This window comes from Pseudophryne corroboree, chromosome 2 (assembly GCF_028390025.1).
Source record: "Pseudophryne corroboree isolate aPseCor3 chromosome 2, aPseCor3.hap2, whole genome shotgun sequence".
NCBI classification, from domain to species: domain Eukaryota; kingdom Metazoa; phylum Chordata; class Amphibia; order Anura; family Myobatrachidae; genus Pseudophryne; species Pseudophryne corroboree.
This window is the reverse complement of record NC_086445.1, coordinates 263,944,021-263,963,947: the sequence shown is the minus strand read 5'-3', so window position 1 is coordinate 263,963,947 and position 19,927 is coordinate 263,944,021. Positions and strand designations below refer to the sequence as shown.

Here is a 19,927-nt window from a genome sequence, read left to right as displayed (position 1 = left end):
GGTAGGAGAGTCTCTAATGCCGGATCCCACCCGGGAAGGACACGTTTCTAATTCCCGGGTGGGATCCGGCATTGGCGATGTGAAAGGGGTATTAAATACCACTTTCACACAGAAAAAGGAACCTTGTTGTTCGGCAAATTACTGGGTAGAACTTCTTCACCCAGGAATTTGCCTTTCTGTCTGAACGGGGTATTGGGGATGGGATCAAAGTCTAAATGCATTTATTTTTCATATACACACACAGCCTGAAGGTTATTTTATACAAGATTTTAATCATTTTGTGCATAAAACAAAAGGGTTTTCTCAGTCACGCTCAAAGAATTTTAGATTTTGGAATATTTTGTATATCGGATTTTCGGATACTCAATTTATATTGTAATTTATCCAGTAAAGCTGCCATCTCACCCATATCTTTACAGTATACAGTTTAAAAATATCTCACCATAAGCAATCTTATACAAATGAGGATTTATTCATAATATAGCCTACCATAAATGCATGATTACAGTCATTTTCACCATCTATGAATTCTGACATGCACTCACTGTAAGTATAGCAAGGGGATTCTGGACATAAATAAGCATGAGTGCCAGTTGTCCGCTACTGAACCCTGATAAAACAGAGATCCTTATGATACAGTAGGTCAAAGGACAAAGCTGCAGCATAGCAAACCAACAGGACATACGCTTGGGGGTTCACAAATACAAAACACTGAACACGTGCAGAATTTTGGTGCTGTCCTGGATGCTGGCTTGACACTTAAACATCACGTATATGCACAATAAAATTCTTATTCTTTCATCTGAGGAACATCACCAGAATAAAGCACTTAATTCCCTCAGAAGATCTGCCTAAAGTCATTCATGGTTTTGTATCGTCACGCCTAGAATACTGCAATGCCTTCTACCTGGGTCTCCCAGCAAAAGAATTGCACCGCTTGCAGATGGTACAAAATGCATCTGCCAGGCTATTAACCGACCATAAATTATATTAAACAAGGGAGCGCTGAAACAGGGTCAATTTATATCACACATTTATTACAATCCACATATAAACAGCAGATAAAATCAAGGATAATATCCGGATATTAAAACAATATAGTGCACTTATTATTCAGTCCCATGCCCTGAGCTCAAATTAATAAATGTCTATTCACGTAGACAGATCCGTTCAATCCTTGATTTTATCTGCTGTTTATATGTGGATTGTAATAAATGTGTGATATAAATTGACCCTGTTTCAGCGCTCCCTTGTTTAATATAATTTATGCTTCTTAGTAATTGGTGGAACAGTACCACCGGTGGGAGCAGCAGAGATTTGGTGTTTTCAATTATTGTTAGTAATTAACAGATTTCTTGGTGGTACAATCATAGAGCGCTGTGTTTCCTAGATTTATTTATTAACCAACCAGCCCTGTTACAGCCACATAACACCCATTCTCTTCTCCCTCCAGTGGCTCCCTGACGATGGCAAACTTACAGTATCTCAAGATTGGTTTACGGACTTTCAAAGGCCTACATGATCAGGGCCCAGGGTAACTGAAGCAGTTTCTAATTCCTCACCGCCCTGCTTGATTACTATGTTTCGTAGATGAAGGACTTTTAGCAGTATCTAGAGTCTCCCTGCGATGTAAAAGGGGCCTTTGAGAATTCCCGGGTCGCCCGACCCGGTAATTCAACCCAGTTAATAAGAAGGGTTATTCCCGTGTTGAATACCGGGTCAAGCGCAGTGTGAATGGGTTGCCGGGTCAATGCGACCCAGTACCCATTCACAGCATAGGGAGAGTCGGCGCGGAGATGAGCTCATCCCCCGGCTCCCCCCCCCCCCCCCCACTGCTATGGCAACCGGCTGGGTCAGAAAGCCAGCAGTGGCAGCGCACAGCCCCCAATGCCGGATCCCACTCGGGAAGGACCCGTTTTACAATTCCCGGCTGGGATCAGGCATTGGAGATGTGAAAGGGGTATATGGAACTCACTGCCCTGTGCAGTTCACTGTAAAATCCTTCAAAAACAGACTCAAGACTAATATAAATAACTGTTAATAAATATACTAATTGCCACTTTAAATTAGTGATTACCTTGCTGGAATTCAATCGGTTCTTTGCAAATCACAGTCTATTACATTTGGCCTATAGAGTGTGCCTGCAGTCAAATCACTCATTGCTGCTGGTGCCAAGTTACTTGTGGCGAATCTGCCATAGATCATTGCTATGTTGTTAACCCGGCGCAAAAGCAGTATATGTGTAATTATATAATGGCCTGCTATCTTTATGGCAATGCAAATGCACTGTAATGATCTGTGACATGAAACATAGCACATTATGAATAATATCACAGCAAGCTAGTAGTACTTCTGACAATTATCAGCTTTTATCAGACATACATCGTAAATGTGCCTCATGCCATTTGTAAGGAAATACTCTTTCTCTATCGTCCTAGTGGATGCTGGGGTTCCTGAAAGGACCATGGGGAATAGCGGCTCCGCAGGAGACAGGGCACAAAAGTAAAGCTTTTCCGATCAGGTGGTGTGCACTGGCTCCTCCCCCCATGACCCTCCTCCAGACTCCAGTTAGATTTTTGTGCCCGGCCGAGAAGGGTGCAATTCTAGGTGGCTCTCCTAAAGAGCTGCTTAGAGAAAGTTTAGCTTAGGTTTTTTATTTTACAGTGAGTCCTGCTGGCAACAGGATCACTGCAACGAGGGACTGAGGGGAGAAGAAGTGAACTCACCTGCGTGCAGGATGGATTGGCTTCTTGGCTACTGGACATCAGCTCCAGAGGGACGATCACAGGTACAGCCTGGATGGTCACCGGAGCCGCGCCGCCGGCCCCCTTGCAGATGCTGAAGTTAGAAGAGGTCCAGAATCGGCGGCTGAAGACTCTGACAGTCTTCTAAAGGTAGCGCACAGCACTGCAGCTGTGCGCCATTTTCCTCTCAGCACACTTCACACGCTGTCACTGAGGGTGCAGGGCGCTGGGGGGGGGCGCCCTGGGAGGCAAATGTAAACCTATATACTGGCTAAAAATACCTCACATATAGCCCCCAGAGGCTATATGGAGATATTTAACCCCTGCCAAACTTCACTAAAGAGCGGGAGACGAGCCCGCCGGAAAAGGGGCGGGGCCTATCTCCTCAGCACACAGCGCCATTTTTTCTCTCACAGAAAGGCTGGAGAGAAGGCTCCCAGGCTCTCCCCTGCACTGCACTACAGAAACAGGGTTTAAACAGAGAGGGGGGCACTAATTGGCGATATAAATATATATATAAAGATGCTATTAGGGAGAAACACTTATATAAGGTTGTCCCTATGTAATTATAGCGTTTTTTGGTGTGTGCTGGCAAACTCTCCCTCTGTCTCTCCAAAGGGCTAGTGGGGTCCTGTCCTCTGTCAGAGCATTCCAGGTGTGTGTGCTGTGTGTCGGTACGTGTGTGTCGACATGTATGAGGACGATGTTGGAGGAGGCGGAGAAATTGCCTGTAATGGTGATGTCACTCTCTAGGGAGTCGACACCGGAATGGATGGCTTATTTAGGGAATTACGTGAAAATGTCAACACGCTGCAAGGTCGGTTGACGACATGAGACGGCCGACAAACAATTAGTACCGGTCCAGGCGTCTCAGAAACACCGTCAGGGGTTTTTAAAAAAACGCCCATTTACCTCAGTCGGTCGACACAGACACAGACACGGACACTGAATCCAGTGTCGACGGTGAATAAACAAACGTATTCCTCATTAGGGCCACACGTTAAGGGCAATGAAGGAGGTGTTACATATTTCTGATACTACAAGTACCACAAAAAAGGGTATTATGTGGGAGTGAAAAAACTACCTGTAGTTTTTCCTGAATCAGATAAAATAAAATGAAGTGTGTGATGATGCGTGGGTTTACCCCGATAGCAAATATTGGCGTTATACCCTTTCCCGCCAGAAGTTAGGGCGCGTTGGGAAACACCCCTTAGGGTGGATAAGGCGCTCACACGCTTATCAAGTGGCGTTACCGTCTCCAGATACGGCCGCCCTCAAGGAGCCAGCTGATAGGCAGCTGGAAAAATATCCTAAAAAGTATATACACACATACGGTGGTTATACTGCGACCAGCGATCGCCATCAGCCTGGAGATGCAGTGCTGGGTTGGCTTGGTCGAATTCCCTGACTAAAAATATTTTATTGATATAGAGCATTTAATAGGATGCATTCTATATATATGTATGCGAGATGCACAGAGGGATATTTGCACTCTGGCATCAAGATAAGTGCGTTGTCCATATCTCCCAGAAGATGTCATGGACACGACAGTGGTCAGGTGATACAGATCCCATACGGCTCATGGAAGTATTGCCGTATAAAGGGAAGGAGTTATTTGGGGTCGGTCCATCGGACCTGGGGGCCACGGCTACAGCTGGGAAATCCAACCTTTTTACCCCAAGTTACATCTCAGCAGAAAAAGACACTGTCTTTTCAGCCTCAATCCTTCCGTTTCCCATGTGGGCAAGCGGGCAAAAGGCCAGTCATATCTGCCCAGACATAGAGGAAAGGGAAGTAGACTGCAGCAGGCAGCCCCTTCCCAGGAAAAGAAGCCCTCCACCGCGTCTGCCAAGTCCTCAGCGTGACGCTGGGGCCGTGCAAGCGGACTCAGGTGAGGTGGGGGGGTAGTCTCAAGAGTCTCAGCGCGCAGTGGGATCACTCGCAAGTTGACCCCTAGATCGTACAAGTATTATCCCAGGGGTACAGATTGGAGAGTCGAGACATTTTTTCCTCGCAGGTTCCTGAAGCCTGCTTTACCAACGGCTCCCTCCGACAGGGAGGCAGTATTGGGAAAAAATTCACAAGCTGTATTTCCAGCAGGTGATAATCAAAGTACCCCTCCTACAACAAGGAAAAGGGTATTAGTCTTCCACACTATATGGTGGTACTGAAGCCAGACGGCTTGGTGAGACATAGTCTAAATCTGAAATCTTTGAACACTTACATAAAAAGGTTCAAATCAAGATGGAGTCACTCAGAGCAGTGATAGAGAACCGGAAAAAAGGGGACTATATGGTGTCCCTGGACATCAAGGATTACCTCCATGTCCAAATTTGCTTTTCTCAACAAGGGTACCTCTGGTTCGTGATACAGAACTGTCAATATCAGTTTCAGACGCTGCCGTTGAATTATCCACGGCACCCCGGGCCTTTACCAAGGTAATGGACGAAAAGATGATTCTTAAAAGAAGAAAGGCATCTTAATTATCCTTTACTTGGACGATATCCTGAAAGGGGCAAGTTTCCAGAGAACAGTTGGAGGTCGGAAAAGAACTATCTAAAGTAGTTCTACGACAGCACGAGTGGATTCTAAATATTCCAAAAATCGCAGCTGTTTTCCGATGATACGTCTGCTGTTCCTAGGAATGATTCTGGGCATAGTCCAGAAAGAGGTATTTCTCCTGGAGGGGAAAGCCAGGGAGTTATCCGACCTAGTCAGAAACCTCCTAAAACCAGGCCAAGTATCAGTGCATCAATGCACAGGAGTCCTGGGAAAAATGGTGGCTTCTTACGAAGCGATTCCATTCGGCAGATCTCACGCAAAAACTTTTCAGGGGGATTTGTGGGACGAATGGTCCGGATCGCATCTTCAGATGCATCAGCGGATAACCCTGTCTCCAAGGACAAGGGTGTCTCTTCTGTGGGGGCTGCAGAGTGCTCATCTTCTAGAGGGCAGCACATTCAGCATTCAGGACTGTGTTCTGGTGACCACGGATGCCAGTCTGAGAGGCTGGGGAACAGTCACACAGGGAAGAAATTTCCAAGGAAGTGTGGTCAAGTCTGGAGATTTCTCTCCACATGAATATACTGGAGCTAAGGGCAATTTACGATGCTCTGAGCCTAGGAAGACCTCTGCTTCAAAGTCAACCGGTGCTGATCCAGTAGGACATCATCATGGCAGTCGCCCACGTAAACAGACGGGGCGGCACAAGAAGCAGGAGGGCAATGACAGCAAGGATTCTTCGCTGGGCGAAAAATCATGTGATAACACTGTCAGCAGTGTTCAGTCCGGGAGTGGACAACTAGGAAGATTTCCTCAGCATGAATGAATTCCACCCGGAAAAGTGGGAACTTCATCTGGAAGTTTCCACATGTTTGTAAACCGTTGGGAAAGACCAAAGGTGGTTATGATGGCGTCCCACATGAAGCGCCAGGTCTAGAGACCCTCAGGCAATAGCTGGGACGCTCTGGTAACACCGTGGGTGTACCAGTCGGTGTATGTGTTCCCTCCTCTGCCTTTCATACCCAGTGTATGGAGAATGATAGGAAGGAGAGGAGTAAGAACTATACTCGTGGCTCCGGTTTGGCCAAGAAGAACTTGGTACCCGGAACTTCAAGAGATACTAGAAAGGATCTTGATTCAGCAAGAATCATGTCTGTTCCATGACTTACCGCAGCCGCGTTGACGGGTGAACGCCGGATCCTAAGGGAAAAAGGCATTCCGGAAGAGGTCATCCCTACCCTGGTCAGAGCCAGGAAGGAGGTGACCGCACAACATTATCACTGCTTAGGTGAAAATGTGTTCCATGGTGTGAGGCCAGGAAGGCTCCACGGAAGAATTTCAACTAGGTTAATTCCTACATTTCCTGCAAACAGGAGTGTATATGGGTCTCAAATTGGGGTCCATTAAGGTTCAAATTTCGACCGGTCGATTTTCTTCCAGAAAGAAATTGGCTTCAGTTCCTGAAGTCCAGAAGTTGTTAAGGGAGTACTGCATATACAACCCCCTTTTGATGTCTCCAGTGGCACTGGGCGATCTCAACGTAGTTTGGGATTCCTAAAATCACATTGGTTTAAACAACTCAAATCTGTGGATTTGATATATCTCACATGGAAAGCGACCATGCTGTTGGTCCTGGCCTCGGCCAGGCGAGTGTCAGAATTGGCGGCTTTATCTCACAAAGCCATATCTGATTGTCCATTCGGACAGAGCAAAGCTGTGGACTCGTCCCCAGTTTCTCCCTAAGGTGGTGTCAGCGTTTCACCTGAACCAGCTTATTGTGGTACCTGCGGCTACTAGGGACTTGGAGGACTCCAAGTTGCTGGATGTTGTCAGGGCCCTGAAAATATAGTTTCCAGGTCGGCTGGAGTCAGGAAATCTGACTTGCTGTTTATCCTGTATGCACCCAACAAGCTGGGTGCTCCTGCTTCTAAGCAGACTATTGCTCGTTGGATTTGTAGTACAATTCAGCTTGCACATTCTGTGGCAGGCTTGCCACAGCAAAAAATATGTAAATGCCCATTCCACAAGGAAGGTGGGCTCATCTTGGGCGGCTGCCCGAGGGGTCTCGGCATTACAACTCTGCCGAGCAGCTACGTGGTCGGGGGAGAACACGTTTGTAAAATTCTACAAATTTGATACCCTGGCAAAAAGAGGACCTGGAGTTCTCTCATTCGGTGCTGCAGAGTCATCCGCACTCTCCCGCCCGTTTGGGAGCTTTGGTATAATCCCCATGGTCCTTTCAGGAACCCCAGCATCCACTAGGACGATAGAGAAAATAAGAATTTACTTACCGATAATTCTATTTCTCGGAGTCCGTAGTGGATGCTGGGCGCCCATCCCAAGTGCGGATTATTCTGCAATACTTGTACATAGTTATTGTTACAAAAATCGGGTTATTGTTGTAGGAAGCCGTCTTTCAGAGGCTCCTTTTGTTATCATACTGTTAACTGGGTTTAGATCACAAGTTGTACGGTGTGATTGGTGTGGCTGGTATGAGTCTTACCCGGGATTCAAAATTCCTCCCTTATTGTGTACGCTCGTCCGGGCACGGTACCTAACTGGAGTCTGGAGGAGGGTCATGGGGGGAGGAGCCAGTGCACACCACCTGATCGGAAAAGCTTTACTTTTGTGCCCTGTCTCCTGCGGAGCCGCTATTCCCCATGGTCCTTTCAGGAACCCCAGCATCCACTACGGACTCCGAGAAATAGAATTATCGGTAAGTAAATTCTTATTATTACACTTTATTCTAACAAGGCTACAGGGAAAGATTGTACTTTAAATTCCTTGCATGTATTGAAAACTGGGACAGTGCTGTAAAATATTTCAGTGCTGGCTTAAGATACATTATATTATATTTGTCGTGACATTACAGGAGAAATCACCAATCTTCCAGAATAAAATCACACAACTGATTGACTGATGGAAACCTATCTGAGGTATTGTTCTTTATTGGGGTTAGATGTGATGACGAAGAAAGCCATGGTATACATGAGACATTAATGTCATGTTCATAAAGCTCTGCAGATGGTGGCATTGTAGTGCTGGATGACACCGTTCCAGTATATCCCATAAATGCTCTAGCTAGTAGAGATCTGGTGACTGAAAAGGCCCAAATACATGGGCAATATCCGTGTCGTACTGGAACATACCCATCCCATCAGAAATAATAATGCTGCAACAAGCGGTGCTAGTAGCACTAAGAGAACAACAGCATCAAAACCATGCCAGGAAAAGGAGCCTATTACAGAACCACCAGAAGCCTCCACTGTTTGAAACAAGCATGAAGGGCTATAAAGTTCTTCAGGTCCCTTTGTTGGGCACATGGTAATGGACAATGTCATGCAACATGACCATATTACACTCCTACGCTGCTCAGTAATCCATTCTGATTTTTTCATCACTTAACTGGTAAATAGACATTGCCATGTGTGAAGAGCAGTTTATGTATTGCAACATGACCATGTCCTGCTCTGTGGAGTTCTCGTTAACACCTCTCTGATTAAAATGACTTCTAGCACCACAGGTTTATCTTTATAGTTGGTCATGGTTCTGCCTACCATTCCTTATTAAGCACACTTTGAAGTTCAAGCCCCAGGATCATGATATATTCTACTGACTGTTTCGCACTGCTGATGTTTTTCCCTCAGAGTTCTATGTGGACATCACCCTGTTGCTTTAGAAAATTAATAAATGTAAATGTCTTGGATTGAAGCCATCACCAAACCCTCTGACAACCACCTTAATATTGCACACATGGTTTTAAACGGTCACGTCACTGGGGTTCGGGAGTAAGTATGCCTCTAACGATGCAGACCCTGGATGCATCACTCCTTCAAAATGTCCGGTGCTGCCCCTGTTCCACCTCCAAATGCCGCAGCATGTCAATCATGCTGTGGCTGACAAGCACAGTCGCAGAACAGGACCCCACACCGTCAGATTTGTACTTAAACCACCAGGTTTACATACAAATTCGAATTAGGACCTCAGTGCTATGCACAATAGAAGCAGGCTGCAGAGGATGCTGGAACAGAGTGCTGTGCACTATAAGAGTAGGCTGCAGGTGGTGCTGGAACAGAGTGCAGTGTACTATACAAGTAGGCTGCAGATGGTGCTGGAACAGAGGGCATTGTACTATACAAGTAGGCTGCAGGTGGTGCTGGAACTGAGTGTTGTGCACTATAGAAGCAGGCTGCAGGTGGTGCTGGAACAGAGTGCAGTGTACTATAGAAGCAGGCTGCAGGTGGTGCTGGAACAGAGGGCATTGTACTATACAAGTAGGCTGCAGGTGGTGCTGGAACTGAGTGCTGTGCACTATAGAAGCAGGCTGCAGGTGGTGCTGGAACATAGTGCAGTGTACTATACAAGTAGGCTGCAGGTGGTCCTGGAACTGAGTGCTGTGCACTATAGAAGCAGGCTGCAGGTGGTGCTGGAACAGAGGGCATTGTACTATACAAGTAGGCTGCAGGTGGTGCTGGAACTGAGTGTTGTGCACTATAGAAGCAGGCTGCAGGTGGTGCTGGAACATAGTGCATTGTACTATAGAAGCAGGCTGCAGGTGGTCCTGGAACTGAGTGCTGTGCACTATAGAAGCAGGCTGCAGGTGGTGCTGGAACAGAGGGCATTGTACTATACAAGTAGGCTGCAGGTGGTGCTGGAACTGAGTGTTGTGCACTATAGAAGCAGGCTGCAGGTGGTGCTGGAACATAGTGCATTGTACTATAGAAGCAGGCTGCAGGTGGTCCTGGAACTGAGTGCTGTGCAGTATAGAAGCAGGCTGCAGGTGGTGCTGGAACTGAGTGCTGTGCACTATAGAAGCAGGCTGCAGGTGGTGCTGGAACTGAGTGATCTGAACTATAGAAGCAGGCTGCAGGTGGTGCTGGAGCTGAGAGCTGTGCACTATGGGGGTTATTCAGGGATGAACGAGGATGGCTGCATATGCAGCCAGATCTGCGTTCATCTCTGTGCAAGGCAAGGCCGCCTCTCGAAGCGTCTGCAATCTAATTGAGAATACATCGGGTCTAAGGTTGCGTTGCCAGGTGGTCAGCGCTCATTTTTTTTTTATCAGAGCGGCTGCGTGTGAAAATGGTCTCTGCCCACCCTCATTCACATCCCCCCCACAACGGCGCCCCAAAAATGCCCACCGCTGTCAATCACATTGTGGTCGCATCCATCGGGGAGATGACCGCAATGTGTGTGTCCGCACAGCAAACTGCGCCTTGCGTGCCGCAATGGCGGCGGGGTCTGAATGACCCCTTATATAAGTGTGCGGCAGGTGATGCTGGAACAGAGTGCTGTGCACAATAAAAGCAGGCTGCAGGTGATGTTGAAACTTAAAGCTGCGCACAATGGAAGCAAACTGCAATCTTTGGAACAGAGTACTGTGATACACACACTGGAACAGGTGCAGAATGTTATTAGCAGTGCTGGATACGAGTAATTATAACAGGTGCAGGATGCTGTGTCAATACTGGAGGCAGGTAACTGGAACAAATGCCGTGGCGCACTTTACAATAATAAACGGTTACCTACAGAAAAGGCATTTGTCAGACTTCACAATGGCAAACACAAGCTGTCCTGCTTTCCAACGTTTCAGATTGATTTCATCAGTACATCAGGGTGAAATAAACTGGAAAGATGTTCTACAAATTCCTCCCTCTGGAATTACTTCTGAACTCTACTTTTATCTTATGCAATGTACAGATAAAAAACATGAGGATGATAACATGTTATATGGACACGAATGCATGGCTTACTACACTTTAAAGTACATTAATCCTTTAAAGTACATTAATCATAGCAGAGAACTTAAACAGCGATCAGACAAGAATGCAGAAATGTTTTAACAGCAAGCTCTAGTTAAACAACCAACTGGACCATGCCGTTATGGATAGGCCTCTAAAATGATTTGGTAATATACAATTTAAGCTGTATACTAAAGACAACAAAATAAACACTGCACTGGACTATAATATAGGTGGGTTCTATGTTCCTGATGTTTATGTGACCCTCTCAATCCTTTCACAGTTCCTAGTGTTTGGGAAGTTACAGACAACTCATGCCGTGCCCAAGACTAGTAACAAGTAGGAGACAAATTATACGCTTGTTCATAGATAAAAGACCTATTGCAGCCACACCCAAGTATCCCATAACCAAAAAACTTCTGTACTAAAGACTGCTCTGGTTTGGTTTTGTGTTTTTCCACCTATTCAAAAGAAAAGAGGATAAACTTTCCAAAGGCAGTCATTCTTTGCCAGCAACAACGCCCCCCAACTCAGAGAAGCAGGGACCAGCCTACAACAGAGGAAGCAGGAAATCCATTATATTGAGGCCTACTATTATAGCCAGCATACGACATTCCCAGATGATCCAAGGAGTATAGGGGGTCATTCCTACGATCATCTTCCCTGACATGCGGGGGGATGCCCGGCACAGGGCTAGTCCGCCCCGCATGTCAGTCGCCCCCCCGCACAAATACAAAAGCATCGCACAGCGGTGATGCTTTTGAATTTCTGGAGTAACTTCCGGCCAGCGCAGCTCCTGCGGATGGCCAGGAGTTGTTCGTCGCCGCATCGGCTGCGTGAGACGTCACGCAGCCACCGCTGGCCGCCCGTTCAACGGTCCGGCCACGCCTGCGCATGTGCATTGCTATCGCTGTAGGGGGTACACACGGAGCGATAATGCTCAAATTCTAAGCAATCTAGTCAGATTGCTTAGAATATCGCTCCTTGAGTACCCCCCTTAAGTCTCACAGTTTTGTTTACTTCTTGCATTTATGACCACTGGCCTCCTGGCCTGGCTGCCTCAGCTGGACTAAGGCCTCAGGGCACACACCTTTTTCTTTGTGCCCAACACTGAATAAGTGGTTCACCAGCCCCATCTAGCCTAACTTCAACACAATAGATAGATAGACAGAGCCATGTTAAATTTTTATGCGGAATTGGAGGGGCTCTGCGTGAAACCAGGAGGTTTTACCATGCGGGAAAAAGGCTAAATAACTGAATAGCTCTCTGCATTAAGTATGGAGCTTTCCCCAGGCTGTAAAACTTAATTGCACTTAATTGAATATGACCCATAGTCTGAAGTTGATCAAGTTGGATCATACGGACACCAAAGATACCTCAGATAATTTTATACACGCATACAGATGTGTCCTCATACATCACTGCTGCAGTCATGTGAGACTCTGCTATCACCAGGCCCCTATTTTGTTTGCCGAAATTGCGTCTTCTGTGTACAACAGAGTGTCTGACAACGATGCAGCGGCCACAACTTTTTTCCATGCCAAGTTCCATTGTGCTTCGTATACAGACTCAGCCCCACACTGATTATATATATATATATATTACCAGTTATTTATATAGCGCACACATATTCCGCAGCGCTTTACAGAGAATATTTGGCCATTCATATCAGTCCCAGCCCCAGTGGAGCTTACAATCTATATTCCCTACCACATGTACACGCACACATTCACGCTAGGGTTAATTTTGTTGAGAGCCAATTAACCTACCAGTATATTTTTGGATTGTGGGAGGAAACCGGAGTACCCGGAGGAAACCCACGCAAGTACGGGGAGAATATACAAGCTCCACACAGTTAGGGCCATGGTGGGAATCGAACCCATGACCTCAGTGCTGTGAGGCAGTAATGCTAACCATTACACCATCCGTACTGCTATATATATATAGCCTAGGTGTCATTCTTGACTCTGAACTGCCCTTTGTTCCCCACATTCAATCTGTCTCTAAATCATGTTACATACATCTAAGAAACATATCCAAAACACAACCCTGTGAGTGGTAAGTGCATAGCTGAGCCCCGCTTCTGGTGCGGTGAGTGCTGTGGTTTTTACTCTGTGTGTATATGAAGGGGTTAATCTATGGTTAGCTCTTATTAACCGTGGCCACTAGCTTTCTCATGCACCCCTGTGTGGACTTTATTATCCTGAACCTGTCTCAGCTGTTTTTTAGCAATCATCTTTGAGCCAGTGCAATAGGTGACTAGTGTGCCTTTAAAAGCCATATAGTCTGTGGCAGGTACACATTACATCTAGCAGGCAGATGATGCAGCAGTGTGGTAGTCAGGTTTTAAGACTCTGTGATAGTGTAGGACCTGTATGAAGGTGGGGTACCTTGAATCGGTATACAGGCTTCCGTGCATTGGCCAATCCACCAACTAAACCCCCATCATTTATTTATTGAATTGTTGAGGATAAGTGAGTTTACTTTGGTGAGTGCTGGGTTCTCTGTTTGTATTTATTAGAGCGATGTGGTCATGGGCTACATGCACCCCGCCCTGTGAGTGGTAAGTACAGCTGTGTACCCCGCTTCTGTGGTGGAGAGTGCAGTGTTACATGCACCCCACCCTGTGAGTGGTAAGTGCATAGCTGAGCCCCGCTTCTGGTGCGGTGAGTGCTGTGGTTTTTACTCTGTGTGTATATGAAGGGGTTAATCTATGGTTAGCTCTTATTAACCGTGGCCACTAGCTTTCTCATGCACCCCTGTGTGGACTTTATTATCCTGAACCTGTCTCAGCTGTTTTTTAGCAATCATCTTTGAGCCAGTGCAATAGGTGACTAGTGTGCCTTTAAAAGCCATATAGTCTGTGGCAGGTACACATTACATCTAGCAGGCAGATGATGCAGCAGTGTGGTAGTCAGGTTTTAAGACTCTGTGATAGTGTAGGACCTGTATGAAGGTGGGGTACCTTGAATCGGTATACAGGCTTCCGTGCATTGGCCAATCCACCAACTAAACCCCCATCATTTATTTATTGAATTGTTGAGGATAAGTGAGTTTACTTTGGTGAGTGCTGGGTTCTCTGTTTGTATATATATATATATATATATATATTATAATATAATATGATTTTACTTACCGGTAAATCTATTTCTCGTAGTCCGTAGTGGATGCTGGGGACTCCGTAAGGACCATGGGGAATAGACGGGCTCCGCAGGAGACATGGGCACTTTAGGAAAGAATTTAGATTCTGGTGTGCTCTGGCTCCTCCCTCTATGTCCCTCCTCCAGACCTCAGTTAGAGAAACTGTGCCCGGAAGAGCTGACAGTACAAGGAAAGGATTTTGGTAATCCAGGGCAAGATTCATACCAGCCACACCAATCACACCGTATAACTTGAGATAAACATACCCAGTCAACAGTATGAACAACAACAGAGCAACAGGTCAACCCTGATGCAACCATAACATAACCCTTATTGAAGCAATAACTATATACAAGCATTGCAGAAGAAGTCCGCACCTGGGACGGGCGCCCAGCATCCTCTATGGACTACGAGAAATAGATTTACCGGTTAGTAAAATCTTATTTTCTCTAACGTCTTAGTGGATGCTGGGGACTCCGTAAGGACCATGGGGATTATACCAAAGCTCCCAAACGGGCGGGAGAGTGCGGATGACTCTGCAGCACCGATTGAGCAAACACAAGGTCCTCCTCGGCCAGGGTATCAAACTTGTAGAACTTTGCAAAAGTGTTTGAACCTGACCAAGTAGCCGCTCGGCAAAGTTGTAATGCCGAGACCCCTCGGGCAGCCGCCCAAGAAGAGCCCACCTTCCTAGTGGAATGGGCCTTAACTGATTTTGGCAGCGGCAAATGAGCCTGCTGAATCATGTTACAGATCCAGCGAACAATAGTCTGCTTTGAAGCAGGAGCACCAAGCTTGTTGGAAGCATACAGGATAAACAAAGACTCTGTTTTCCTGACCCTAGCCGTTCTGGCTACATAAACCTTCAAAGCCCTGACTACATCAAGCAAGTCGGAATCCTCCAAGTCCGTAGTAGCCACAGGCACCACAATAGGTTGGTTTATATGAAAGGATGAAACCACTTTCGGCAGAAATTGTGGACGGGTCCGCAAATTTGCTCCATCCGCATGGAAAACCAGATAGGGGCTTTTATGTGACAAAGCCGCCAACTCTGACACACGCCTAGCCGAAGCCAAGGCTAATAGCATGACCACCTTCCACGTGAGATATTTCAACTCCACCGTTTTGAGTGGTTCAAACCAGTGGGATTTCAGGAAACTCAACACCACGTTAAGATCCCAAGGTGCCACTGGAGGCACAAAAGGGGGCTGAATATGCAGCACTCCCTTTACAAACGTCTGAACTTCAGGTAGAGAAGTCAACTCCTTTTGAAAGAAAATGGATAGGGCCGAAATCTGGACCTTAATGGACCCCAATTTTAGGCCCAAATTCACTCCTGACTGTAGGAAGTGAAGGAAACGGCCCAGCTGGAATTCCTCCATAGGGGCATTCCTGGCCTCACACCAAGCAACATATTTTTGCCATATCCAGTGATAATGTTTAGCTGTCACATCCTTCCTAGTCTTTATCAGCGTAGGAATGACCTCCTCCGGAATGCCTTTTTCCGCTAGGATCCGGCGTTCAACCGCCATGCCGTCAAATGCAGCCGCGGTAAGTCTTGGAACAGACAGGGCCCCTGTTGCAACAAGTCCTGTCTAAGAGGAAGAGGCCACGGGTCCTCTGTGAGCATTTCTTGCAGATCTGGATACCAAGTCCTTCGTGGCCAATCTGGAACAATGAGTATTGTTCTCACTCTTTTTCTTACTATTCTCAGCACCTTGGGTATGAGAGGAAGAGGAGGAAATACATAGACCGACTGGAACACCCACGGTGTCACCAGGGCGTCTACAGCTATCGCCTGAGGGTCTCTTGACCTGGCGCAATACCTCTGTAGTTTTTTGTTGAGGCGGGATGCCATCATGTCCACCTGTGGCAGTACCCACCGACTTGCAGTCTGTGCGAAGACTTCCTGATGAAGTCCCCACTCTCCCGGGTGGAGGTCGTGTCTGCTGAGGAAGTCTGCTTCCCAGATGTCCACTCCCGGGATGAACACTGCTGACAGTGCGCTTACGTGATTTTACGCCCAGCGAAGAATTCTGGTGGCTTCCGCCATCGCTACCCTGCTCCTTGTGCCGCCTTGTCGGTTTACATGAGCCACTGCGGTGATGATGTCTGACTGAATCAGAACCGGTTGGTCGCGAAGCAGGGTCTCCGCTTGACGTAGGGCGTTGTATACGGCCCTTAGTTCCAGGATGTTGATGTGAAGGCAAGTCTCCTGACTTGACCACAGACCTTGGAAATATCTTCCCTGTGTGACTGCTCCCCACCCTCGGAGGCTTGCATCCGTGGTCACCAGGACCCAGTCCTGAATGCCGAATCTGCGGCCCTCGAGAATGTGAGCACTCTGTAGCCACCACAGGAGAGACACCCTGGCCCTGGGGGATAGGGTGATTAACCGATGCATCTGAAGATGTGATCCGGACCACTTTCCAGTAAGTCCCATTGAAAGGTCCTCGCATGGAACCTGCCGAAGAGAATGGCCTCGTATGATGCCACCATCCTTCCCAGGACTCGAGTGCAGTGATGCACTGACACCTGTTTTGGTTTTAATAGGTTCCTGACCAGTGTCATGAGCTCCTGAGCTCTATCGGGAGATAAACCCTTTTCTGGTCTGTGTCTAGAATCATGCCTAGGAAAGGCAGACGAGCCGTAGGAACCAACTGCGACTTTGGAATATTTAGAATCCAGCCGTGTTGCCGTTACACTTCCAGAGAAAGTGCTACGCTGATCAGCAACTGCTCTTTTGATCCCGCTTTTATGAGGAGATCGTCCAAGTATGGGATAATTGCGACCCCTTGCTTCCGCAGGAGTACCATCATTTCCGCCATTACCTTGGTAAATATTCTCGGTGCCGTGGAGAGACCAAACGGCAACGTCTGAAATTGGTAATGACAATCCTGTACCACAAATTTGAGGTACGCCTGATGAGGTGGATAAATGGGGACATGAAGGTATGCATCCTTTATGTCCAGAGACACCATAAAATCCCCCCCTTCCAGGCTTGCGACGACCGCTCTTAGCGATTCCATCTTGAACTTGAACCTTTTCAGGTATATTTTCAGGGATTTTAAATTCAATATGGGTCTGACCGAACCGTCCGGTTTCGGGACTACAACATGGTCGAATAATAACCCCCTCCTTGTTGAAGGAGGGGAACCTTGACCACCACCTGTTGAAGATACAATTTGTGAATTGCAGTTAACACTATTTCCCTCTCGTGGGGGGAAGCCGGCAGGGCCGTCGGTGAGGGGGCATCTCCTCGAAGTCCAGCTTGTATCCCTGAGACACAATATCTATTGCCCAGGGATCCAACAGGGAGTGAACCCACTTGTGGCTGAAATTTCGAAGACGTGCCCCCACCGGAGCCCCAGCGACATGCGGTGGATTTTGTAGAGGCCGGGGAGGACTTCTGTTCCTGGGAACTAGCTGTGTTGTGCAGCTTCTTTCCCTTGCCCCTGCCTCTGGCAAGAAAGGACGCACCTCGGACTTTCTTGTTTCTTTGTGATCGAAAGGACTGCATTTGATAATGTCGTGCTTTCCTAGGCTGTGCTGGAATATAAGGCAAACGATCAGAATTTCCAGCTATAGCTGTGGAGACCAGGTCCGAGATCCCTTCTCCACACAATCCTCAGCCTTGTAAGGTAAACCTTCCATATGCCTCTTAAGTCGGCATCACCTGTCCATTACCTGTTCCACAGGACACGTCAAGCAGAAATCGACATAGCGTTGACTCTAGAACCCAGTAGACTAATGTCGCTTTGGGCATGTTTTATATATATATCTAAGACAGCATCTTTTACATATATATATATATACACATACACATATATATATATATATATATATATATACACACACATACATACTAGGGTCTCAATCTCTGCTGACAATGTATCTGTCCACGCTGCTACAGCGCTATAAACCCATGCCGACACAATCGCCGGTCTGAGTAGAGTACCAGAATGTGTGTAAATGGACTTCAAAGTACTTTTACTGCATGCTATCTGCAGGATCCCTGAGGATAGCTGTTAAGTCAGTGCTACCTTTTGGGCAAACGTGACACCCTAGGGGAAGATTCCCATCGTATCCTGGCCCTAGTAGGGAAAGGATACTCCCTGAGAATTCTTTGTGGGAAACTGCAGTCTCTTGTCTGGAGATTCCCGCTCTTTTTCTTCATGAAAGGAGGGAAATTTACCTCAGCTTTCTTCCCCTTAAACATGTGTACCCTTGTGTCAGGGACAGATAAGTCATCAGTGATATGTAAAACATTTTTTATTACAATAATCATATATTGAATACTTTCCTGCCATTTTGGCTGTAACTTTGCATTATCGTAGTCGACACTGGAGTCAGACTCCGTGTCGATATCAGTGTCTATTATTTTGGATAGTGAGCATTGTGAGACTCTGAAGGTCTCTGCGACATAGGGACAGACATGGGTAGATTTCCTGTCTGTTCTCTAATCTTTTGTGCAATAAATTTACCTTAGCACTTAATTTCACATATCCAAACAGGTGTCGGCGTTGTCGACGGAGACACCACTCACACACACACATTTGCTCCATATACTCCTAGGGGAGCCTTTTACCTCAGACAAGTCGACACACACGTACCGACACACCACACACTCAGGGAATGCTCATCTGAAGACCATTCCCCCACAAGGCCCTTTGGAGAGACAGAGAGAGAGTATACCAGCACACACCCCAGCGCTATAAACCCAGGAATAACACAGTAACTTAATGTTAACCCCGTAGCTGCTGTTTATATAGATTTTTGCGCCTAATTATGTGCCCCCCCCTCTCTTTTTACCCTCTTCTACCGTGTATCTGCAGGGGAGAGCCTGGGGAGCTTCCTCTCAGCGGAGCTGTGGGGAAAAAATGGCGCAGGTGAGTGCTGAGGAAGAAGCCCCGCCCCCTCGACGTTGGGCTTCTGTCCCGCTTAAATATACATTTTCTTGGCGGGGGCTCATACATATATACAGTGCCCAACTGTATATATGTGTACTTTTGCCAAAAGAGGTCCATATGCTGCCCAGGGCTCCCCCCCCTGCACCCTTACAGTGACCGGAGTATGTAGGTGTGTGGGAGCAATGGCGCACAGCTGCAGTGCTGTGCGTTACCTCAGTGAAGAACGGAGTCTTCTGCCGCCGAAGTCTTCTTGCTTCTCATACTCACCCGGCTTCTGTCTTCCGGCTCTGCGAGGGGGACGGCGGCGCGGCTCTGGGATCGGACGACGAGGGTGAGATCCTGTGTATGATCCCTCTGGAGCTAATGGTATCCAGTAGCCTAAGAAGCAGGACCTAGCTTCAGAGAGTAGGGCTGCTTCTCTCCCCTCTGTCCCACGATGCAGGGAGTCTGTTGCCAGCAGAGCTCCCTGAAAATAAAAAACCTAACAAAATACTTTCTCACAGCAAGCTCAGGAGAGCTCACTGAACAGCACCCAGCTCGTCCGGGCACAGTCTCAAACTGAGGTCTGGAGGAGGGACATAGAGGGAGGAGCCAGAGCACACCAGAATCTAAATTCTTTCTTAAAGTGCCCATGTCTCCTGCGGAGCCCGTCTATTCCCCATGGTCCTTACGGAGTCCCCAGCATCCATTAGGACGTACGAGAAATATATATATATATATATATATATATATATATATGTCACATGTCAAATTAATAAGCGCAGTCTCTTGGACCATCCAAGTCGCATTGCGAAAAAACGAAATTTTCCGCAAAAAAAAAAAACAGAAGCCAGAAGCTAGCAGATCTCCAAAGGTCCCGGTGGCTCACTCGTTCCAAGGCATCTTGCAC

At 47.1% G+C, this 19,927-nt stretch overlaps 1 protein-coding gene and 1 long non-coding RNA gene across 9 annotated transcripts in view; one reads left to right on the top strand and one right to left on the bottom strand.

Moving 5' to 3' along the window:
- Positions 1-19,927, bottom strand: part of FMNL3 (formin like 3) — a 218,091-nt gene that overhangs the window by 130,007 nt on the left and 68,157 nt on the right. The gene's annotated exons all lie outside the window — the stretch shown is intronic.
- The window catches only part of LOC135014880 (uncharacterized), a 41,182-nt gene continuing 22,706 nt past the window's right edge, over positions 1,452-19,927 (top strand). Inside the window, exon 1 of the long non-coding RNA XR_010213241.1 lies at positions 1,452-1,534. This is a non-coding gene — a long non-coding RNA (uncharacterized LOC135014880). The remainder of the gene's footprint in view (positions 1,535-19,927) is intronic.